The following is a 22,561-nucleotide window of genomic DNA, read 5'->3' on the forward strand; positions in this document are numbered from 1 at the left end:
TGAGTGTTCTAAATTGTTTATTTTGTAACAATATGTGTGTGTAAAAGTAGCAAGCTGTGACACTATATGTGTGTGTAAAGTAGCAAGCTGTAACATCCAATCAGAAGTCTAACTTTACAGTAAAAACACAATCTTTCGCGTCCTTATTCACGTGCTTTGTCCCAACATTTCTCTAAATCAAGCACATTTAACCTTAAAGTTTTTATGTGTTGGGTTCCCGAAAAGAAGATGAGTCTTGTTATGAGTAGTACCATATAAGCTCTCCTTAGGTGTGTAATCCCGTACTTATACAGTCCTAGAATACCTCTCATTCTCCTAGAAGTCTTGTTAGGAGTCGCTCCTTGTTTGTGCATTCTCATTGCGCCAGTAATCACTCCCTACCCTCGTCAGCCCCAAATGTCACATCCCCAACAGCTTCCGCTTGTTCGTCCTTGAACCACACCGTACCGTACTGGAAGTGGTTGGCTCTAATACCATTTGAATGCTTTGCCATTCCTAAATTTCCTCGCCACAATATAGGCAGCCTTTGGCTTACACTACAACACCGACCACGATCACCTGGAGGAGAGTCATGATGTTAGGTAGCAAACTCATCTTCTAGTAGGAATCCTAATTTAGGTGGAATTCTGACCAAAGAAAGAATATTCAACAACTATAATGCATGAATCAGAAGAACGAGGGTTCCTATATGTGAAGTTGTGGGAGGAAGAACACGATGTTGTCATCGGTAGAATGTACAAGTTTCTAGGAGCTTTAGGGTACAAGATGTGTTCTTCTAACATGGTTGGTGTGGCTTAGAAGTTGGAGCAACTTGAGATCGATGGTGATTGGTTGTGCCCAAGAAGACAAAAATGTTCACCTTACTTTTGATATCGCATGCTACAACCAAACCAATATGCATTCAAGGGTTTAACCCTTCCCCAATCACCACCTCCATGCTTGATCCATATTCTCCAATGCTCGATCTATGCTCTCTAAGCTCAACCCTAATTTGTGACCCTCCTTCATTCTTTAAATAGTGTAACACCCCAACTTTCAGAGAGTTAATGCAGCGACACATCTTAAATGAATATGCAACCTGTCCTAAAGATGCAACTAATTTTTTTTTTTTGAAATATAACTAAGTCATCTGCTATTTTCAAAACGTGACATGCATATATATTGATATACTACATATCCCAACCCGAAGATACATACATAATGCCCAAAGGTGAGTTCCAAATAGTTAATTTTCAAAAGTAGTTTAAACTTTCGAATTACATAAGTGTTCAACGAATAGTCAGTTCAAAATGGTCCCGCAGACCCCTATGCCGACTATTCTAGTGATTCCCAACAGCGGAGAACCACGCAAAAAGCCAAGAACTCAACTCCATAAGTTCTCCTGCACCGGGTCCTGCTCTCCAGCATCTGGCAGTTTGCCGACCGCCCAAACACAAACAGAGAAACAAGGCAGTGCGAGGGTCAACTCACGGTATATAGTATAATACAAACAACAGGTAAAAGGTAAAGAGGATATGTATGTAAGTGTGTGTGTGTGTATATATATATATGTTGCGTACTAGAGCTTACTTGAGTATGAAAAGGTACAATGACTAAACCCTAGCAGAGCACAAATATAGATATGATGCAATAGTAAGGAAATATTCTCATAAATGATAAAAAAGGTGTCAAGTACAAGGTAAGGACCCCCCTTTTATAGTGGGTGTGGTCCTCATCTTGATTGTTCCTACATTTGGGCCTTACAACCAAGGCCCAATTCCCTATGCAAATAAGACAAGCCCAAAAGAATCTGCCAACTGGCAAAAGGGACCACCAGTAAACGGCAAACCACGAACCCATTCATCACCGCCTGTGGCCCTGCAAAACCGATGCCTCGCCCTAATCCGTTGGTGTCTTGGGCGGGCATAAGGTAGCTTTTGTCCCGCCCGGTCCACAAGCCCCCAAGACATGAGGTTTAAGATACTTGAGTCGAAATGTCTTTATCGTGCTTTTCAATAGTTCAGTCGCCTGCCACTTGTGTCGCCTGGACGAGGAATTTTGACCACTCCGCTTGCTTGATGAAATTGTTGTTTTCTAGGTATGACAAGAATAAGATCATATGACGTGATTAAACGCCTTGTCTTCGTAATTGATCAGTCGCGGCCTGATTGTGGCGCCCCATTTATATGTTGCTTTGTTCAGTTGTATAAGTCAATCTTTCGTGTCAAATTTTTTATAATCGCCTGGCGCCAATCGAATCGTCAATTAATACGTCAATCAAATCTTTCTCACTCACACACGCATCCCCATTTTCCCTGATTTTGCCATCATTAGTAATGAATGTAAGTTGCAGGTGCGCGTCTCGAGGGGTTGCCTTGTTTGATGTAAACCTAGGATCATGGGATGCCTTTTCACCTTTCACTATCTTTTCAAAATCTTTTCAAAATTTTTCAAAATCTCTCTCAACCCGTCAGTTCACGTTATTTCCACTCATTCTCTCTCTTCACCCGTCGTTTCGCAAATCTTTTTTCCACTCATTCTCTCTCTTCTTTCTTCATCTATAAAACCTTTTTTTCTTTTTCACATTCCTACATTACAAAAAGTTCAAACTCTTATTCTCTTTCTTTGAAGATCAAGTTTCCCTAGTTTCCGGTTCAGTTTGCTTGCTCCAGCCGCCATCATTGCGCGGTGCTTTCCTTTAGCCTACGCTCTTGTCACCTACTCTCACAACCCTTCCTCCGGTGAGTCTTCATCTTCTTTTTTTCCTGTTTTTGGTTTCTTTTCTACCTTTCTTTACTCTGTTCATCTTTTTTCTTCAAACCGTTCATCTCTTTGCATGAGATTACCCAGGATGTCCCTAAATAGCGTCAGCGTTTCATCTTTAGAGATTTCTTCCCCTTCATTAGGCGGTGAAATGTCTTCACCATCTGTTGTCGTAATTCCTGATTCGCCCTCCATTCGAGATGAGTCTGGTCCCGCCAGCTCTGTTAACTCCATTCTCTCTTCCAATGATGGTCTTTCCTCGCCTGAATGACGAACAAATGTGCATTTGATTGAAGATAAATGATTGTGGCGCTCCATTTGGGGTAGTGTTGGGAGTATCAACTCCCATCGAATAACAGCCCAAGGGTTTACGAAAGTGAACCCCGCCACTTCTTGCAACGACGATTTGCGCCTAAACATTCTCCCCTGTGGCGATGATGACTGTGTTACTTTACGAAAGGATTCGTCAGATGAGTCGCCTGACTTTTTCTATATGTATGATAACCTCTTTACTGATCTAAATATTAAGCTTCCTTTTTCTCCCTTCATATGTCACGTTCTATCATTTTTAAATGTGGCGCCTTGCCAACTCCAGCCCAATGCCTGGAGCTTTATTCGTTGTTTCGAAATTCTGTGTGAGCATCTGAGCTTCACACCAACTTACCCTTTATTTTTTCTTTTCTATAAGTCTGTCACTAAAAAATCTACCTCGATCAAGTGGGTTCCACTTCTCGCTCGTAAGAAAATGAGCCGATTCACCGCCCTCAAAAGTCATTATAAAGTCTGGCAGAAAAAATTCTTTAAGATTGTTGAATCACCAGAAATAAGCAATTTGTTCCGGGATTCCAATAATTGTCCCCTTTTCCCTTTTTACAAGACCAAAAATCCTTGCAGGAAATTTTCTGTTTCATCTGAGGCTTTAGATGATTCCGAGCGAGGGGTCGCCGCCTATCTTCAATCGTTGCCGCTATTCTCTGGTCATGATTTGATTGAGGCGTCCAAAACTGACACTTTGAATCAAATTTTTAGTAAGTTGATGATCTTTGTGTATAGCTTTTCTTCATCATTTGTTCACCGTTTCTAACTTATCTTTTTCTTGTGTAGCTAAGATGGGAAAAGGCAAAGCTGATGCTAGCCCTTTGAAAATGAAGGAATATCTCGCCCAAGCGGCTGCTGAAATAGAGAAAAAGAAGGCTGCTGCTGAGATTGAGAGGAAAAGAAAGCAAGATGCCCGCCTTGAGGATAACTCCGATGTGGGTAATGACAGGGATCCCAAGCGTCAAAGAACCTCTGGCGCCTCTGAAAAAGCTGCTGGTGACAAGGCTTTGCACCAGGCGAACTTGAACCAATCCGGCCCGTTTTCTAAGGTCAGACCGGTTGTTGTGAAAAAGAAGGGAGGTGCCAATCTCCTGCCACCCCACCAAGATCCAAATGCGTTGATTGATCGCCCACGAACGCCCTTTGTTCATGCTGGCTCTAGTTCAACCATTGGAGGCGATGCTCCTCCCGTCTTGCTAAGTTTATTTGACCCTAGCTTTGATGGTTTGGACTTCATGAACCGAACTTTTGATAACAAGCTTCATATGGCCATCCATCGTTGGCCAAGGTCCCCCCAACGTTGCTTCTTTGGCCATCCATCACGCCCTACTGGCCGCCAGTATTGTGGCGGGGATGGTTCAGTATGTGAAGGATATATACTCCTCTAATAACCGTCTTGAGAAGAAAGTGTCTGAATGGAAGGCTTCCTGTGAGCGGGCAAAAAGCGATGCTGAAGCTGCCAATAAGCATTTGAAGTTGGCCGAAGAAAAGTGTGCCAAGCTTACTGAGGAATTGGCGACCTCTGACTTGCTCCTCCAGAAAACTAAGTCCTTGAAGGAAACAATTGATGCCAAACATACTGCTGCTCAGGAGAAGTGCCAAAAGGTGGCAAGCAAGTATGAGCGCCTGAAGGCCTCTATCGTTGGGCGTGCTTCATATCAATTTGCTCAAGGCTTTGTCAAAGCTAAAGAGCAGATAAGTGTTGTGGAGCCTGAGTTTGATCTTTCTCGTATTGGTTTTCTGAAGGAGATTCGGGACGGCCAAGTGGTTGGCGATGATGATGTTGATCTTGACCTTCTTCCCAAGTTTGACTCCGAAAGTGAATCGGAGGAAGAAGATGTTGGGAATGATAATGGCGAAGATAAGAATGGCGAGGAAGAAGGAAGGGATCCCAATGCCTCTGTGAATCAAGATCGCACCACCAATGTTGAGGGCCTTGCTTAAGTTATTTGAATGTTACTTTGTGTTTTGTACTTTGTGCTTTTTTCTTGTAATGGGCTCCGCCCGAGTTTGCTCCTATGTACGGGCCACGCCCCCTTTCCTTTAATGAAGTTCCTTTTCTATTTTTATCTTAAGTTTCTTTTGTTTTTTTTTTGCTTATTGAGGTTTTTATGGCTTGAGTTATCTCAAGGCTTAGGCATATTTTCATAGCCCTAGTCATTTTACTGACGGAGCTTGGTTTATAGTGGCCACTAGAATTGTCAAGGCTTTGTTTACTCAGTGGCGACATGATATGACCCAAGCTGGAGCAAGGGCTTGATGGATCGTCTAGGATGATTTTAGGACTTGAGAAATCAGATCTAGTTGGAAGGGAAAAGTAAAGAAGAATTTCGTGCAAGGAAAAACTGGACAGAATTGGAATGGAACTTTGTGAATACGGAAGTGCAGACGTCACACAAAGGTGGTGGCAAACCTTTGATAAGTCAAGGTCTTGAATCACTCAAGGGGTATGAGAATCACTCTCAAACAATCTGAATTAACTCAGAAAAATTACTCAAATTCATTCATGCTTAAGCCTTGGCCGTCCACCCCTTTTTATAAGAGTTTATGGCTTTTCTTTGAATTACAAATAAGAGACAATGTCTTAACTCCATTTAATGACTCATTATGGAGTTTTAACATTCAAAATACAACTGAAAAACTGAATTCCAAGCTCCTAATGAGCTGGTCAAACTTGGTTGTAACAGCCCCTAAAATTACTCTTATTTCATTAAAACAAAAAAAAGCAGGGAAATAACTACTAATGAAGAAGATTCTTGTAGTTTTACTTCTGCCATCAAAGGCTGATTCAAACTTGGAATATTCCTCCACACAAAGCATTAAATTCACGCCCCCATCATGCTTCCACTTCAGCTCCATTAGTTGCTAATGCTCTTTGGTGGATTTGGGCTTTATTGAATTGAAAATTACTAGAAACAATAATTCAAACTCAGCTATCAGTATTGGCCTGATCTTGGTCGTTCTCTTCTTCATGGTTCATGAGGAAATTCACCAAGTTTGGGCTCAAGTCCTTGCACATGGGTTCCTTCTTCAAGAGCTAATGCTAACACTTGTTGAAGTGCTTCCTTGGCCCTTTTAGCCCTTGCCCTAGTCATGGGCCCTCCCAGTCCTTTTAGTGCTCCATGGCCCTTGTCCTTGTCCTTGTCCTCATCATTCCCTCCCTCTTGAAAAGGATTTGACCTCAAATCAAAATCTCCTTCATCTGCATCAAAGAGAGATAAATCAGAGACATTAAAGGTTGAGCTGAAGTTATACTCACCCGGAAGCTCTATTTTGTAGGCATTGTTATTGACTCTCTCAAGCACTTGAAAAGGTCCATCCCCTCTAGGTTGGAGTTTGGATTTCCTTTGTTTTAGAAACCTTTCCTTCCTCATGTGCACCCAAACCCAATCTCCGGGTTGGAACACCACCTCCTTTCTTTCCTTGTTAGCTTGCCTAGCATAACTCTCATTCTTTCTCTAAATGTGAGCCTTCACACGCTCATGCATCTTCTTGACATATTCAGCTTTGCCCTGTCCTTCCTTGTGCTTGAAAACATAAATGTTAGGCATAGGCAACAAATCAAGAGAAGTCAAAGGGTTAAATCCATACACTATTTCAAATGGAGAGCAATTAGTAGTGCTATGGACAACCCTATTGTAAGCAAATTCAACATGAGGCAAACACGCCTCCCAAGCCCTTAAATTGGCCTTAAGGACAGTCCTAAGCAAGGTGCCTAGGGTCCTATTAACCACCTCAGTTTTCCCATCAGTTTGTGGGTGGCAAGTGGTAGAGAACAAAAGTTTAGTGCCTAACTTCCCCCATAAAGTCCTCCAGAAGTGACTTAGGAACTTGGTGTCCCTATCACTAACTATGCTTCTAGGCATCCCATGAAGTCTTACAACTTCTTTAAAGAACAAATCAGCAACGTGACAAGCATCATCAGCTTTCCTGCAAGGAATAAAGTGAGCCATTTTTGAAAACCTATCAACAACCACAAAAAATTGAATCCTTACCATTCTTTGTTCTAGGGAGGCCTAAAACAAAGTCCATAGACAAATCAACCCAAGGGTATTTCGGAATTGGAAAAGGAGTATACAAACCATGTGGCATCACCTTAGACTTAGCCTTCTTGCAAACAATGCAATGTTCACAAAACTTGATCACATCATGTTTCATTTTGGGCCAATAGAAATGTTCCTGTAAAGTTTCTAGAGTCTTTTGGACTCCAAAATGACCCATTAATCCCCCAACATGGGATTCTTTGACAAGCAGTTCTCTAATGGAACTTTTAGGCACACACAACCTGTTTTCTTTAAATAAAAAACCATTGTGCCTATAAAAACCATTTTGAGAAACTTTCTCACAAGCCACAAAAATTTCAGCAAAGTTATCATCTTTTTCATACATTTCTTTCACATGTTCAAGTCCTAACAATTTAGTCTCTAACATGGAAAGCAACACATGTCTCCTGGATAAAGCATCAGCCACAATGTTACTTTTTCCCTTTTTGTGTTTTATGACATAGGGAAATTGTTCCAAAAATTCAACCCATTTGGCATGCCTTTTGTTCAACTTACCTTGCCCCTTCAAGTATTTCAGGGACTCATGATCACTATGGATCACGAATTCCTTGGGCAAAAGATAATGTTGCCAAGTCTTCAAAGCTCTCACCAAAGCATACAATTCCTTATCATAAGTGGAAGAGTTAAGAGCAGCTCCGCTTAACTTTTCACTAAAATAAGCAATTGGGTGGCCTTCTTGAAGCAAAACAACACCAATACCTACATTTGAAGCATCACATTCAAGTTCAAAAGATTTAGCGAAGTTAGGTAAAGCAAGAATAGGTGCATGGGTGAGCTTATTGTAAGATCAAGTTTTGATCGAGTAGTACAACTCTATGTTTTGATGATTACAAGTTAACATTTTAGTATGAACAATTATGGTACTCTAACGTGTTTTTCTGAGTGTGCTATTTACAGGCTCTGACCTCAATTTTATCTCACACAAATCAGAAGCACTGTGCTTAAAGAGTGACCCAAGCAACGCTTTCGCAACATCTATGTTCACTCTGAACAGTAGAAAAGCTTCAGAAGATCTGAAGCCATACAAGCTCTGATATGGACTCAGTCACTTGAAGTTTTGAAGATCCAGACGTTCTGACAACCCAGACACTCTGAAAGTTCAGATGTTCTGATGGTGTAGAAGACTCTGAAGATCTAGAAGATCCAGAAGCTGAAAAGTGGAGACTCTGAAGTCCAGAAGCAAGATGACTCTGAAGACCAAGTACTTCCCTCTAAGTTCAGAATCAGAAGGTACAACGGTCAGAGGATCTCTGCTTCCCTCTGACTCTGATCAACGAGCTTCACAAGTTCCAACACGAAGCATTCCCCTGATCAGAAGTCTACTAGGTTAAAGGTCAAGTCACTTTCCAAAGTACAAAAGCAAATGTACTATCCTGACGACCTACCTAACAGTCTCAGCCACAGCAGAAGCTGGAATTTCCAGAACTGCCCTCCAACGGTAGCATTCCCATGCAGCGTTCAAACCCTAATCCTTGGAGTATAAATAGAGGCTGAAGATTGAAAAATGCGGTTGGAAGAATCTCACACGCGCAAGCTATATTCAAACCTTCTAAGCATTCTTTCATCTGAATTCATTGTGTTTACTATTAGCTTTTCAGAAGCAATTTCTTTGTAAACATTCTTTCTTAAACAGTTGTTTAGTTACCTTTAGGAGATCAAGTTTGATCGGATCCTAGAGAAGACAAAGAGAGTGAATCTTAGTGTGAGCTAAGTCAGTGTATTGTTAGTCACTTGTAGGTTTCAAGTGCAGTTGTAACAAGTACCTGATTAGTGGATTGCCTTCATTCTAAGAAGGAAGAAATCACCTTAACGGGTGGACTGGATTAGCTTGAGTGATTCATCAAGTGAACCAGGATAAAATCCTTGTGTGCTTTTATATCTCTTATCTTAAGCACTTTATTTGTTCTCGAAAGATTTGCCAAAATCTTTAAGGTGGAAGTTTTATTCTGAAAACGTTATTCAAACCCCCCTTTTTACCGTTTTTCATACCTTCAATTGGTATCAGAGCGCAAGTTCTGATACCACACCTAACAGTGTTCAGTGATCCGGGCCGGTGTGAAAAACAATGGCTACCACCAGTGAAACGCAAAAAGATGGTTACAATGCAAAGCCTCCCATGTTCGACGGTCAAAGGTTCGAATATTGGAAAGATAGAATTGAGAGATTCTTTCTGGGTTTCGATGCTGATCTCTGGGATATCATTGTGGATGGCTACGAGCGTCCAGTTGATGAAGAAGGCAAGAAAATCTCCAGATCAGAGATGACTGCTGAACAAAAGAAGCTTTACTCACAACACCACAAAGCTAGAGCTATTCTTCTGAGTGCCATTTCCTATGAAGAGTACCAGAAGATTACAGATCGTGAGTTTGCCAAGGGAATCTTTGAATCCCTGAAGATGTCTCATGAAGGAAACAAGAAAGTCAAAGAATCAAAGGCGTTGTCTTTGATCCATAAGTATGAGTCCTTCATCATGGAGCCTAACGAGTCCATAAAGGACATGTTTTCCAGATTTCAGTTGCTGGTAGCTGGAATAAGACCTCTCAACAAAAGCGACACTACAAAAGATCATGTCATAAGGGTCATCAGAAGCCTTCCTGAAAGCTGGATGCCTTTGGTGACCTCAATAGAGCTTACAAGAGATGTTGAGCATATGAGTTTAGAAGAACTCATCAGCATTCTGAAATGTCATGATCTGAAGCGCTCAGAGATGCAAGATCCGAGGAAGAAATCTATAGCCTTGAAATCCAAATCTGAGAAGGCTAAATCTGAGAAGTCAAAAGCTCTCCAAGCTGAAGCAGAAGAATCTGAAGAAGCATCAGAAGATTCTGATGAAGATGAGCTGACTCTGATTTCAAAAAGGCTCAATCGTATCTGGAAGCATAGGCAGAGCTAGTACAAAGGCTCTGGAAAGGCCAAAGGAAAGTCTGAATCCTCAGGCCAGAAGAAGTCCTCAATTAAGGAAGTCACATGCTTTGAGTGCAAAGAATCAGGACACTACAAGAGTGATTGTCCAAAACTGAAAAAGGACAAGAGGCCAAAGAAGAACTTCAAGACCAAGAAAAGTCTGATGGTGACTTTTGACGAATCAGAGTCAGAGGATGTTGACTCTGATGGTGAAGTCCAAGGACTCATGGCTATTGTCAAAGACAAAGGAGCAGAGTCAAAGGATGCTGTTGACTCTGACTCAGAATCAGAAGGAGATCCTAACTCAGACGATGAAAATGAGGTATTCGCTTCTTTCTCAACCTCTGAACTGAAACATGCTTTGTCTGATATCATGGATAAGTATAAATCTTTATTGTCTAAGCATAAAAAGTTGAAAAATGTAACACCCCGATTTCGGTGGCGTCACTTTAGTAACCAAAAATAAACTTAATGCGGAAAAACGTGAATATTTTTTTCGTCGATAATGTAAACAAGACTGAAATAAATAAAACGCAAATGCGAAAGACAACAGAACTAATATACAATATAAATTACAGCCCCCGCTGTAAGTAGCAACCTCGTCACGAGTAACCTCCAGTGACGAAAAGAAGGAAATAGTGTAACGCACGTAGGCAAAATGTACAATCCAAAAGAAAAGGTTAAGTGTTCGCAACACAAACCCTCAAAAATGAGAATGAGCCAGCCCAGATGGCCTAAAACAAGACCTCCTAGCCCAACCAACTCTCTGTGATTCCCGTAGAGAAACCACACAAAAAGCTATAGGTGGGAAACTACCCTGTCCCCAAAGAAAACAATGATGGTCAGAGCTAAGACTCTACTCCTACACTAATCCCATCTCGAGGAGCTCACACCAGCACTAAAACCTACATGCTAGCATGATCGTCGTCCGAATCCGAAATCCAGAACAACCTAGTCTATGTACACCATCCGTCCTCCTCTCGCAACCGCGATGCGCTCCTGTTCCAGCATCTCAACCTTAGTTCCCCCCCGAAGGGTGAACCATCATGAACTAGTCCGCCATGGACATCTGACAAAGGGCGTAGTCCGCCAAAGCACACACAGAAGACGCGAGGGTCAACTCCAAAGAATTATGTAAATAATAGCACTGATAGATACAGATAATAGAATAGCCACTTAGGCTTATAGCTAGGGATAACATCCTAGGGTTGCATATTCCACAATGAATGTAACGTCAGTAATAACAAATAGCATGCATCAAATAGAATTAACAATTATCAATCACACTCAGCAACTAAGTCAGTATGCATGTTGCATGAAATGCAGATGGCGGTTAACCCAGTTAACCAAATGCATCCGGAAACGGATGGACATCAACGGATCAATCCTAGCACCAGCAACGGTGGGACCATTTCTGCCCGCGTGCCTCTTACACCACACAAAGGTAGCCAGATCAGCAGTAAACCCGAAGGTCTGCCATTTCGGTCTGCTACTAAGAGTCGCCTAATAGCGCTCTTACGCAGAAATCCGAGTCTTATGACCATTTTGGAATCCACCGAGGTCCGGTATCACGCCGTGTATTAACCTCCTATGTGTGCATGAATGTAATGTGATTAGCCAAACAACGTCTCTGACCTCACTCGACACGTCACCACGTGTTCTAGCTAACTTAATGTCTCTATAAGGAATACCCTAAGGTAAATGTCGATTCTGCGACAAAATACAATTAATCGTAAAATGAGTGCAACCACTCACGATAACTCTTCGAGTCATCAATGCTCTCACGAAGTCTCACGCTTCAGTGGAGTCTCACACATTCACAAAGTCTCACGCTTCAGTGAAGCTTTATGCTTTCACGAGGTCTCACGCCTCAGTGAATTTACACACTTGCACGAAGTCTCACGCTTCAGTGAAGTTTCATGCTGTTCACGAGGTCTCACGCCTCAGTGAAGATCCATGCTTTCCACGAGGTCTCACGCCTCAGTGAAGATCCATGCTTTCCACGAGGTCTCACGCCTCAGTGAAGATTCACGCATGCACAAGGTCTCACGCCTCAGTGAAGCTTCTCGGCTCATCCCTTGGATGGCTAAACAAACTGCTCAAAGAGCGAAGGAGTATCAACATACTCAGAAATTACAAATTTTCTCAACACTTGGATTCGACGACACTTCTCGTTTTCCACAACTAAGATTTGACTCCTAAGCTTCCTTTCAAGTTTGTTATCATTATTTGAAGATTTAGAGGTTGTTTAATGTCTTATGAATTTTCCTTATAAAATAATTTTCATTTTGTCTTATCGCAAAACTTATGAGTTTAAGGATCTCCTAATCCCAAATAACTTTCAGAGAATGTCTCGATCCACTAAAACAATAACAAGGCCCGAATCTCATTCGTCCTATCAAACATTCCCCAAAATCTCAAAATAAAATCAGCATGACCTGCCCGCTATTCTCACTACTCAGAATCACAGATATCAGTGCAAGGACATAAGTAAGTCAGCACAATCAACAGACATGTCATATATCAACACATTCTAGAATAATCACGTAGCACTTAGCATATAAAGCATGCATCACACATCCTAGATTACCCACTTAGCACGTACCATGTAATTCAATCTCAAAAACATTCAGTAGATGAATCATCTACATTGTCAGCCGAAGCCTCAGAAAACATTTTTCCAGTCAACCACACACAAGTGCATAAACAGTAAATCAATGTCGAAAGCATCGACCCTAAGCATTAACTAAGGATTCAGTGAGTATACTAAAATGTCAAAAATGAAGTTATCATGATAGTTTTGCAAAAACCTCAAAACTATGAGCACAGAAAGACATAGAGAAAAGCTATGGAAAAGACGATCAGAGGTAAGGATTAGCGACTATACCTCGATACCTTCAAGCAGCAACTGTTGAATCAACGATCAAGCAAGAAATGAAGAAAATCTCTTCTCCTCCTCCTCTTGTGATGCTCGCGGTTTTGGGTTGGTTTTTGGGTGAGTTTTGTGATTTTTTTTCTCATTTCTTGGCTATATATAGAGGTTGGAAAAACGCGGGAAAATGAAAGTTTCGCGATTCTGATTTTTCCGGCTTCATTCTCCGTGAATTCTAAGATAGGTTTTGGCGACATAAATCCAAAACTCAAAAGAGGTTTCCTTGTATTTTAGGTGACTAATGCAAAGTCGGGTTAAAACTATTTTACCCGATAAGTTACTTTTTGCATCGAATGTCGGAATAGAAAACTTCCTTCTGAAGAAAGATTGAAATCATCAAGAGAAATGGATGTACGCGTGTAGAATCTTCATTTGAAGCTCCGAATAGAAAAAGTCTTCATTGTCGGTTGATTTTAGGGTTTTGAACTATCAGGGTTTTAGTTTCGGCAAACTTCCGAGGATTGGAATCGGACGTTCGTAGATCCTAGGGTTTCGCCTCGAAACGATTGTCGTATAAGGAATAAGAGAATTTCTAACATTTCTCTGAAGATTTTTGGAATTAATTTCCATCGTGACTTTAAGTGAAAACTACGCTATTTACTAGGGTTTCTTCCCTAGGTTTAAGCGTATAACGATCGTGCTATAACTTTTATCAACCTCGATACAATCCTTAGACTTTTCCTGAACTTTCTCCTTCATCAATTTATTTCATTTAGTAAACTCTTGTTCAGGTTTCCCTTCACGATACATCAACCCTAATCGTGAATAGGATATTATTCACTTATTCTAAACTTAAAAACTTGGGTCTTACATTACTACCCTCCAAAAAGAAAGTTTCGTCCTCGAAACTTAGGGTTCAGTAAAAGCTCCGGATATTATTCCTTGATCTTTTCCTCTAATTCCCATATAGCACCGTCCGTGTCTTTGTTCCAAATAACTTTCACTAAAGCACTCTGCTTTCCCTTCGATTGTTTCACTCTTCTAGTCCCAAGGTTGACCGACGACATCTCAACAGACATATCATCTTTCAGCCCTATGTTGTCCGGCTCGACCACTGGATAACCCCTAGACGAAACATTGCGTTGGAATCTAATAGTCCATTAACGTCACTTCCAACTTCGTAACTATCGTCGCTCGCACCATGAAATCAATCTTCTCCTTAGTCACCGTTCAAATTAAAACTCGACTTGAGTCTTAATACCTCGTGCATGACAAGAGTCATTCCCTTTAACATAATTTCATCAACAACTCGTAAGCTAACATCCTCTTAATATCTAACAATCCATTATTGTCGTCTTCGTCCTCAAAACCTTCCTCACTCAAGCCAATTTAGGCTTACTGAAATCCCTAACACTTCGCATAAATCGAGATTTATCCTCTAGAAGATCCAATCATAACTATACCTCAAGTATTCATCTTGATACGAACACTTCCCTTTCTGTAATTTGACCATCCACCAATTATTCCAATACTTAGTCTCTCGATCAAAACTTGACAAGACTTCATGTCTCACGCGTTCGTGATCAAATCGATTGATCTAAAATCTAAACCTTCACTAAGTTTGGACCTCTAATATGCTTTAACTCTCCAACATTTCTTAAATAAATATTCATTTCTTAATACGAACACTCCTTCCCAAAGGAAATCAATTACTTAACACGAACTTTCCTCCCAAACCCAACAAATCCTCGATCAATCCAAATTCATCTTACACATCCCCCTATCAAAGTCCATTACCCTGATATTAAATCCTCAACGATGTCGCTACGGAACTACACACTCTCGACATCATACGTATACTATCCATACGGAATCTCTCTAAGATTCATTCTTTAGCTTCTAGCTTTTTGTTAAACGCATCGGTGCAAGACTACTTTCTAGGCTTAACGTGTTATTCTAAACCTCGTGTAACTTCTATAGTTTAAACACGAGCAATAACTGAGTAAAGTCTTAATAGGTGTACTAACTATAAGGTTAAAGCTCAGACAGTATAAGTAAGTTAGGTGTGTTTGCACACGCTACGAGAGTAATGGAACATATTATACTAGAATGAGAAAGAATGGTTAGAAGGTTACCATCGTTCTTGCGCTCTCCTTTGACAAACCCCTCAGCTCTCTCACCGTCCATGGTGTAAACTCTTGCTTTAGCAGCAGGACGCTTTCCACGAGCAGTGTTCACGGTTGGTTCCGTCTTGGGTGCTCTGCACTGACCGGCATTATGCCCCATTTTGTTACAATTAAAGCATTTGGGCCTCGTGTTGGGACAAGCATTAGCATAGTGCCCCGGCTTCCCACATTTGAAACAGGTCATCTCCCTGTTCAAAGTCCGATCTCCAGAACCACCAGCAGTACCCGTCATGGGTCTGTAAGATCCTGAAGTAAACCCCTTTTCAGCAGGACGCTGATATGGCCTCCCGCTCTGAAATTTCCCTTTGTCTTGAAAATTTTGAGAACCTGATCTCATCGGCCCTCCAGTTCCAGCACGGTTCAACCTCCTATTCTTCATCAGCTCCACTTCTGTGGCTTTCTCCACCAACGACTGAAAGCGCATGATTCCTAATGGCCTCACCGAGTCCTCAATATCAGGCCTCAGTCCATTAACAAAGCGCTTGCACATGTAGCGCTCATCAACATGATCGTTGAAAAATTGAAAATGCTTCGCTAGAGATTCCAACTTGGAAGCAAATTCTGGTACAGACATACCTCCTTGACGGAGTGTCAGAAACTGTGACTCCCTCTCATCCCGAGCACTTGTTGGAAAATACTTTTCCAAGAACGCAGTTCGAAAGGAGTTCCAGTTGATCTCTTCATGGTTGGCTTCCATGATCCCCCTGGTGCCCTTCCACCAGTACTCAGCATCACCGAGCAGTAGATAAGTCGCCATGCCCACTTTGGCACCCTCAACAGTTTGTAATACACCGAATATCTTCTCAATCTCATGGATCCAGAGATCCGCTTTGTCCGGGTCAGTACCACCCAAGAACCTTGGTGGATCTTGTCTCCTGAAGTCATTCAGGCCTTTGTTCTGGTCCAGTGTCACTTCCCTCTGACGTTGATGCTGATTACGTGCCTCCTCAGCCGCACGTCTCATCGCATTATCATTCGCCTGTGCAGTCACAGCTTGGGCCATAGTGGCCATCATCTCAGCTAGTTGGTTAGTGTTCACCATGTTCTGTTAAGTTAAACAAATAGTTAGTACTCATCATAAGATAGCATCTAGCATAACTATGCAATATGATTAAGCACTAACTTCAATCAATTCTAAGCGAAAAATCGCTTGCAGACAATCAATTTTCACTCTTTGCAGAGTCACACAACCTAGCACAGAAAACTTATTCCCCAAAGACTCCCGAAAGACTCGACAAGCTCTGATACCACAATGTAACACCCCGATTTCGGTGGCGTCACTTTAGTAACCAAAAATAAACTTAATGCGGAAAAACGTGAATATTTTTTTTCGTCGATAATATAAACAAGACTGAAATAAATAAAACGCAAATGCGAAAGACAACAGAACTAATATACAATATAACTTACAGCCCCCGTTGTAAGTAGCAACCTCGTCACGAGTAACCTCCAGTGACGGAAAGAAGGAAAGAGTGTAACGCCCCGTAGGCAAAATGTACAATCCAAAATAAAAGGTTAAGTGTTCGCAACACAAACCCTCAAAAATGAGAATGAGCCAGCCCAGATGGCCTAAAACAAGACCTCCTAGCCCAACCAACTCTCTGTGATTCCCGTAGAGAAACCACACAAAAAGCTATAGGTGGGAAACTACCCTGTCCCCAAAGAAAACAATGACGGTCAGAGCTAAGACTCTACTCCTACACTAATCCCATCTCGAGGAGCTCACACCAGCACTAAAACCTACATGCTAGCATGATCGTCGTCCGAATCCGAAATCCAGAACGACCTAGTCTATGTACACCATCCGTCCTCCTCTCGCAACCGCGATGCGCTCCTGTTCCAGCATCTCAACCCTAGTTCCCCCCCGAAGGGTGAACCATCATGAACTAGTCCGCCATGGACATCTGACAAAGGGCGTAGTCCGCTAAAGCACACACAGAAGACGCGAGGGTCAACTCCAAAGAATTATGTAAATAATAGCACCGATAGATACAGATAATAGAATAGCCACTTAGGCTTATAGCTAGGGATAACATCCTAGGGTTGCATATTCCACAATGAATGTAACGTCAGTAATAACAAATAGCATGCATCAAATAGAATTAACAATTATCAATCACACTCAGCAACTAAGTCAGTATGCATGTTGCATGAAATGCAGATGGCGGTTAACCCAGTTAACCAAATGCATCCGGAAACGGATGGACATAAACAGATCAATCCTAGCACCAGCAACGGTGGGACCATTTCTGCCCGCGTGCCTCTTACACCACACAAAGGTAGCCAGATCAGCAGTAAACCCGAAGGTCTGCCATTTCGGTCTGCTACTAAGAGTCGCCTAATAGCGCTCTTACGCGGAAATCCGGGTCTTATGACCATTTTGGAATCCACCGAGGTCCGGTATCACGCCGTGTATTAACCTCCTATGTGTGCATGAATGCAATGTGATTAGCCAAACAACGTCTCCGACCTCACTCGACACGTCGCCACGTGTTCTAGCTAACTTAATGTCTCTATAAGGAATACCCTAAGGTAAATGTCGATTCTGCGACAAAATACAATTAATCGTAAAATGAGTGCAACCACTCACGATAACTCTTCGAGTCATCAATGCTCTCACGAAGTCTCACGCTTCAGTGGAGTCTCACACATTCACAAAGTCTCACGCTTCAGTGAAGTTTTATGCTTTAACGAGGTCTCACGCCTCAGTGAATTTACACACTTGCACGAAGTCTCACGCTTCAGTGAAGTTTCATGCTGTTCACGAGGTCTCACGCCTCAGTGAAGATCCATGCTTTCCACGAGGTCTCACGCCTCAGTGAAGATTCACGCATTCACAAGGTCTCACGCCTCAGTGAAGCTTCTCGGCTCATCCCTTGGATGGCTAAACAAACTGCTCAAAGAGCGAAGGAGTATCAACATACTCAGAACTTACAAATTTTCTCAACACTTGGATCCGACGACACTTCTCGTTTTCCACAACTAAGATTTGACTCCTAAGCTTCCTATCGAGTTTGTTATCATTATTTGAAGATTTAGAGGTTGTTTAATGTCTTATGAATTTTCCTTATAAAATAATTTCCATTTTGTCTTATTGCAAAACTTATGAGTTTAAGGATCTCCTAATCCTAAATAACTTTCAGAGAATGTCTCGATCCACTAAAACAATAACAAGGCCCGAATCTCATTCGTCCTATCAAACTTTCCCCAAAATCTCAAAATAAAATCGACATGACCTGCCCGCTATTCTCACTACTCAGAATCACAGATATCAGTGCAAGGACATAAGTAAGTCAGCACAATCAACAGACATGTCATATATCAACACATTCTAGAATAATCACGTAGCTCTTAGCATATAAAGCATGCATCACACATCCTAGATTACCCACTTAGCACGTACCATGTAATTCAATCTCAAAAACATTCAGTAGATGAATCATCTACATTGTCAGCCGAAGCCTCAGAAAACATTTTCGAGTCAACCACACACAAGTGCATAAACAGTAAATCAATGTCGAAAGCATCGACCCTAAGCATTAACTAAGGATTCAGTGAGTAGCCCTCACCTGAAGATTCTCCAGGGTGATCTTCGAAAGTTCCTTCACAACCAATGCCTTGCTCTTCAGGAAATTCCTCAAAAGCACCTTTAGAGCAAGACCACAGAAATCAATCACAATGAGTCAGAAACTCAGCAAACAATACTCACTAAGGTTTCACGAAGTAGTATATACTCCGAGGTACGATAATCTAGCGCGAAAGGACAAGTTTTCGAAAAAGGAATTTTCCTCTCTCCCCCTTAGGGTGCTCGGCCACTATTGGTAATTAGGTGGGTCGATTTTTCTTCGATCAAACTTGGTTCCTAGGTTATTATTAGTCGTAACTAAGGGTATTCTAAACTCGGAAAAATTATCGGATTGAAAACTGTCGCAGGGGTATTTTGGTCAATATTTTTAGCTCAGAAATTCAAAACTGAAATCTCAAAAAGCAAATTGGATGGGGACGTCACCAACGACGTTTATGACAACTAATCCTACTAGCACTAAGCTAAGGCGATAGTTTTCAGCCCAAAGGACGAAGCTTTGCCCCAAAATGGGTATTTTAAGCAGAATTGAAACTCGACGGTAGTTTTTCGAGAATCGGCGAAGTATTATTAGCTAAACATGCTCTTGGGCACGTAGGGAAGATGTTTAGAATCAAAAATGAAGTTATCAGGATAGTTTTGCAAAAACCTCAAAACTATGAGCACAGAAAGACATAGAGAAAAGCTATGGAAAAGACGATCAGAGGTAAGGATTAGCGACTATACCTCGATACCTTCAAGCAGCAGCTGTTGAATCAACGATCAAGCAAGAAATGAAGAAAATCTCTTCTCTTCCTCCTCTTGTGAAGCTCGCGGGATTGGGTGGGTTTTTGGGTGAGTTTTGTGATTTTTTTCTCATTTCTTGGCTATATATAGAGGTTGGAAAAGCGCGGGAAAATGAAAGTTTCGCGATTCTGATTTTTCCGGCTTCATTCTCCGTGAATTCTAAGATAGGTTTTGGCGACATAAATCCAAAACTCAAAAGAGGTTTCCTTGTATTTTAGGTGACTAATGCAAAGTCGGTGTAAAACTATTTTACCCGATAAGTTACTTTTTGCATCGAATGTCGGAATAGAAAACTTCCTTCTGAAGAAAGATTGAAATCATCAAGAGAAATGGATGTACGCGTGTAGAATCTTCATTTGAAGCTCCGAATAGAAAAAGTCTTCATTGTCGGTTGATTTTAGGGTTTTGAACTATCAGGGTTTTAGTTTTGGCAAACTTCCGAGGATTGGAATCGACGTTCGTAGATCCTAGGGTTTCGCCTCGAAACGATTGTCGTATAAGGAATAAGAGAAGTTCTAACATTTCTCTGAAGATTTTTGGAATTAATTTCCATCGTGACTTTAAGTGAAAACTAGCTATTTACTAGGGTTTCTGCCCTAGGTTTAAGCGTATAACGATCGTGCTATAACTTTTATCGACCTCGATACAATCCTTAGACTTTTCCTGAACTTTCTCCTTCATAAATTTATTTCATTTAGTAAACTGTTGTTCAGGTTTCCCTTCACGATACATCAACCCTAATCGTGAATAGGATATTATTCACTTATTCTACACTTAAAAACTTGGGTCTTACAAAAAAGGACTTATCTGCTGCTTCTAAGACTCCTTCTGAACATGAGAAAATCATTTCTGACTTGAAAAATGATAACCATGCTTTAGTGAATTCTAACTCTGTGCTTAAGAATCAAATTGCTAAGTTAGAAGAAGTTATTGCCTGCGATGCCTTTGATAGTAAGCATGAATCTAAGTATGAAAAATCTTTTCAAAGATTCCTGGCTAAAAGCGTAGATAGAAGCTTGATGGCTTCATTGATCTATGGCGTAAGCAGAAATGGAATGCATGGCATTAGCTATTCTAAACCAATTAGAAATGAGCCTTCTATGCCTGAAGCTAAATCTTTGTATGAATTCTTTGTTCCCTCTGGTACTATATTACCTGATCCTTTACCTGCTGAAGTTGTTAAACCCCCTCTCAAAAAGGGATCTCTCTCCATGTCTAAATATCATGCAAAAATTCCTTTACATTACCATGTTGAGAAACCCAAGGTGATCAGTGTAAGATCAAGATTTGGTCATGTGGTACAACTCTATGTTTTGATGATAACAAGTATTTATTTGTGGATGAACAACTATGATACTCTAATGTTTGTCTTGAGTGTTTTGACAAACAGGTTCTGATTCTGACACCAGAAGATATATTCGTCAGAAGTTCTGAAGATCAGAAGATCTGAGGATCAGAGGATCTGAAGATCAGAGGATCTGAAGATCAGAGGATCTGAAGATCAGAGGATCAGAGGATCAGAAGATCTGAGGATCAGAAGATCTGAAGACCAGAAGCTCTGAGGGACCAGAGGCTCTGAAGGTTCAGAAGCTCTGAAGGTCCAGAAGCAGAAGTTACGAAGGTCAGAGGATCCAAGCATCCCTCTGACTCTGATCACCAAGCTTCACAAGTTTCAACACGAAGCATAACTCTGATCAGAAGTCTCCTAGGTTAAAAGGTCAAGTCGCTATCCAAGTACAAAAGCAAGTGTACCTTCCTGACGACCTACCTAACGTTCTCAGCCACAGCAGATTCTGGAAGTTCCAGAAATGCCCTCCAACGGTCATATTCTCTCAACAGAAATATCCTTTGCACCTTGGACTATAAAAGGCTGAAGAAAAGAAGAAAGCAAGAGTGAGAGAAAAACCAAGAGCTGCAATACAAGAAAAGATTCAAGCCTCTACTTTCTTCATCTGTTCTTATTTAGTTTACACTCAGCTTATTTAGAAGCAAACCCTTGTAAACACCAACCTCAAACAGTTGTTTGATTTTCCTTAAGGGACCGGGTAGGTCAGTATCCTTAAGAAGACTAAGAGAGTGAATCTTAGTGGTGATTCCTTTAGGAGATCAAGGTTGATCGGATCCTAGAGAAGACTAAGAGAGTGAATCTTAGTGTGAGCTAAGTCAGTGTATTGTTAGTCACTTGTAGGTTTCAAGTGCAGTTGTAACAATTATCTGATTAGTGGATTGCCTTCATTCTAAGAAGGAAGAAATCACCTTAACGGGTGGACTGGATTAGCTTGAGGGATTTATCAAGTGAACCAGGATAAAATACTTGTGTGCTTCTCTCTTCTCTCTATCTTTATCCGCTGCACCATCTATCTTAGAGAAACCGAAAAGATTTACTTTAAATCTTAAGGGGAAAGTTTTTATATTGAAAACGCTATTCAACCCCCCCCTTCTAGTCGTTTTTCACACCTTCAATTGGTATCAGAGCGCAAGTTCTGATTACCACACTTAACAGTGTTCAGTAGATCCGGGCCAGTGTGAAAAACTCATGGATTCCACCACTACTACAAGCAAATATCAATACAGTGCAAGACCACCTATCTTTGATGGTCAGAGATTTGATTTCTGGAAAGACAGAATCAAAAGCTTCTTTCTTGGCTTTGATCCTGATCTCTGGGATTTTGTTGTTGATGGTTACACCCCTCCTGTTGATAAACATGGTGTAAAGATCCCAAGGGAGAAGATGAGTGAAGATCAAAAGAAGGAGTTCAGAGATCATCACAGATCAAGAGCTATTCTGCAAAGTGCCATTTCATATGAAGAATATGAGAAAATTACTGATCGTGATTCCGCCAAGGGCATCTTTGAATCCTTGAAGATGTCTCATGAAGGAAACAAGAAAGTGAAAGAATCAAAGGCACTGTCTTTGATCCAGAAATATGAATCCTTCCAAATGGAACCTGACGAATCCATTGAAGAAATGTTCTCCAGATTTCAGTTGCTTGTTGCTGGAATAAAACCCCTCAACAATAGCTACACCACTGCGGATCATGTCATGAGGATCCTTAGAGGTCTTCCTGAAAGCTGGATGCCTTTGATAACTTCCTTGGAGCTAACT

This window comes from Lotus japonicus, chromosome 2 (assembly GCF_012489685.1).
Source record: "Lotus japonicus ecotype B-129 chromosome 2, LjGifu_v1.2".
Classification (NCBI taxonomy): Eukaryota; Viridiplantae; Streptophyta; class Magnoliopsida; order Fabales; family Fabaceae; genus Lotus; species Lotus japonicus.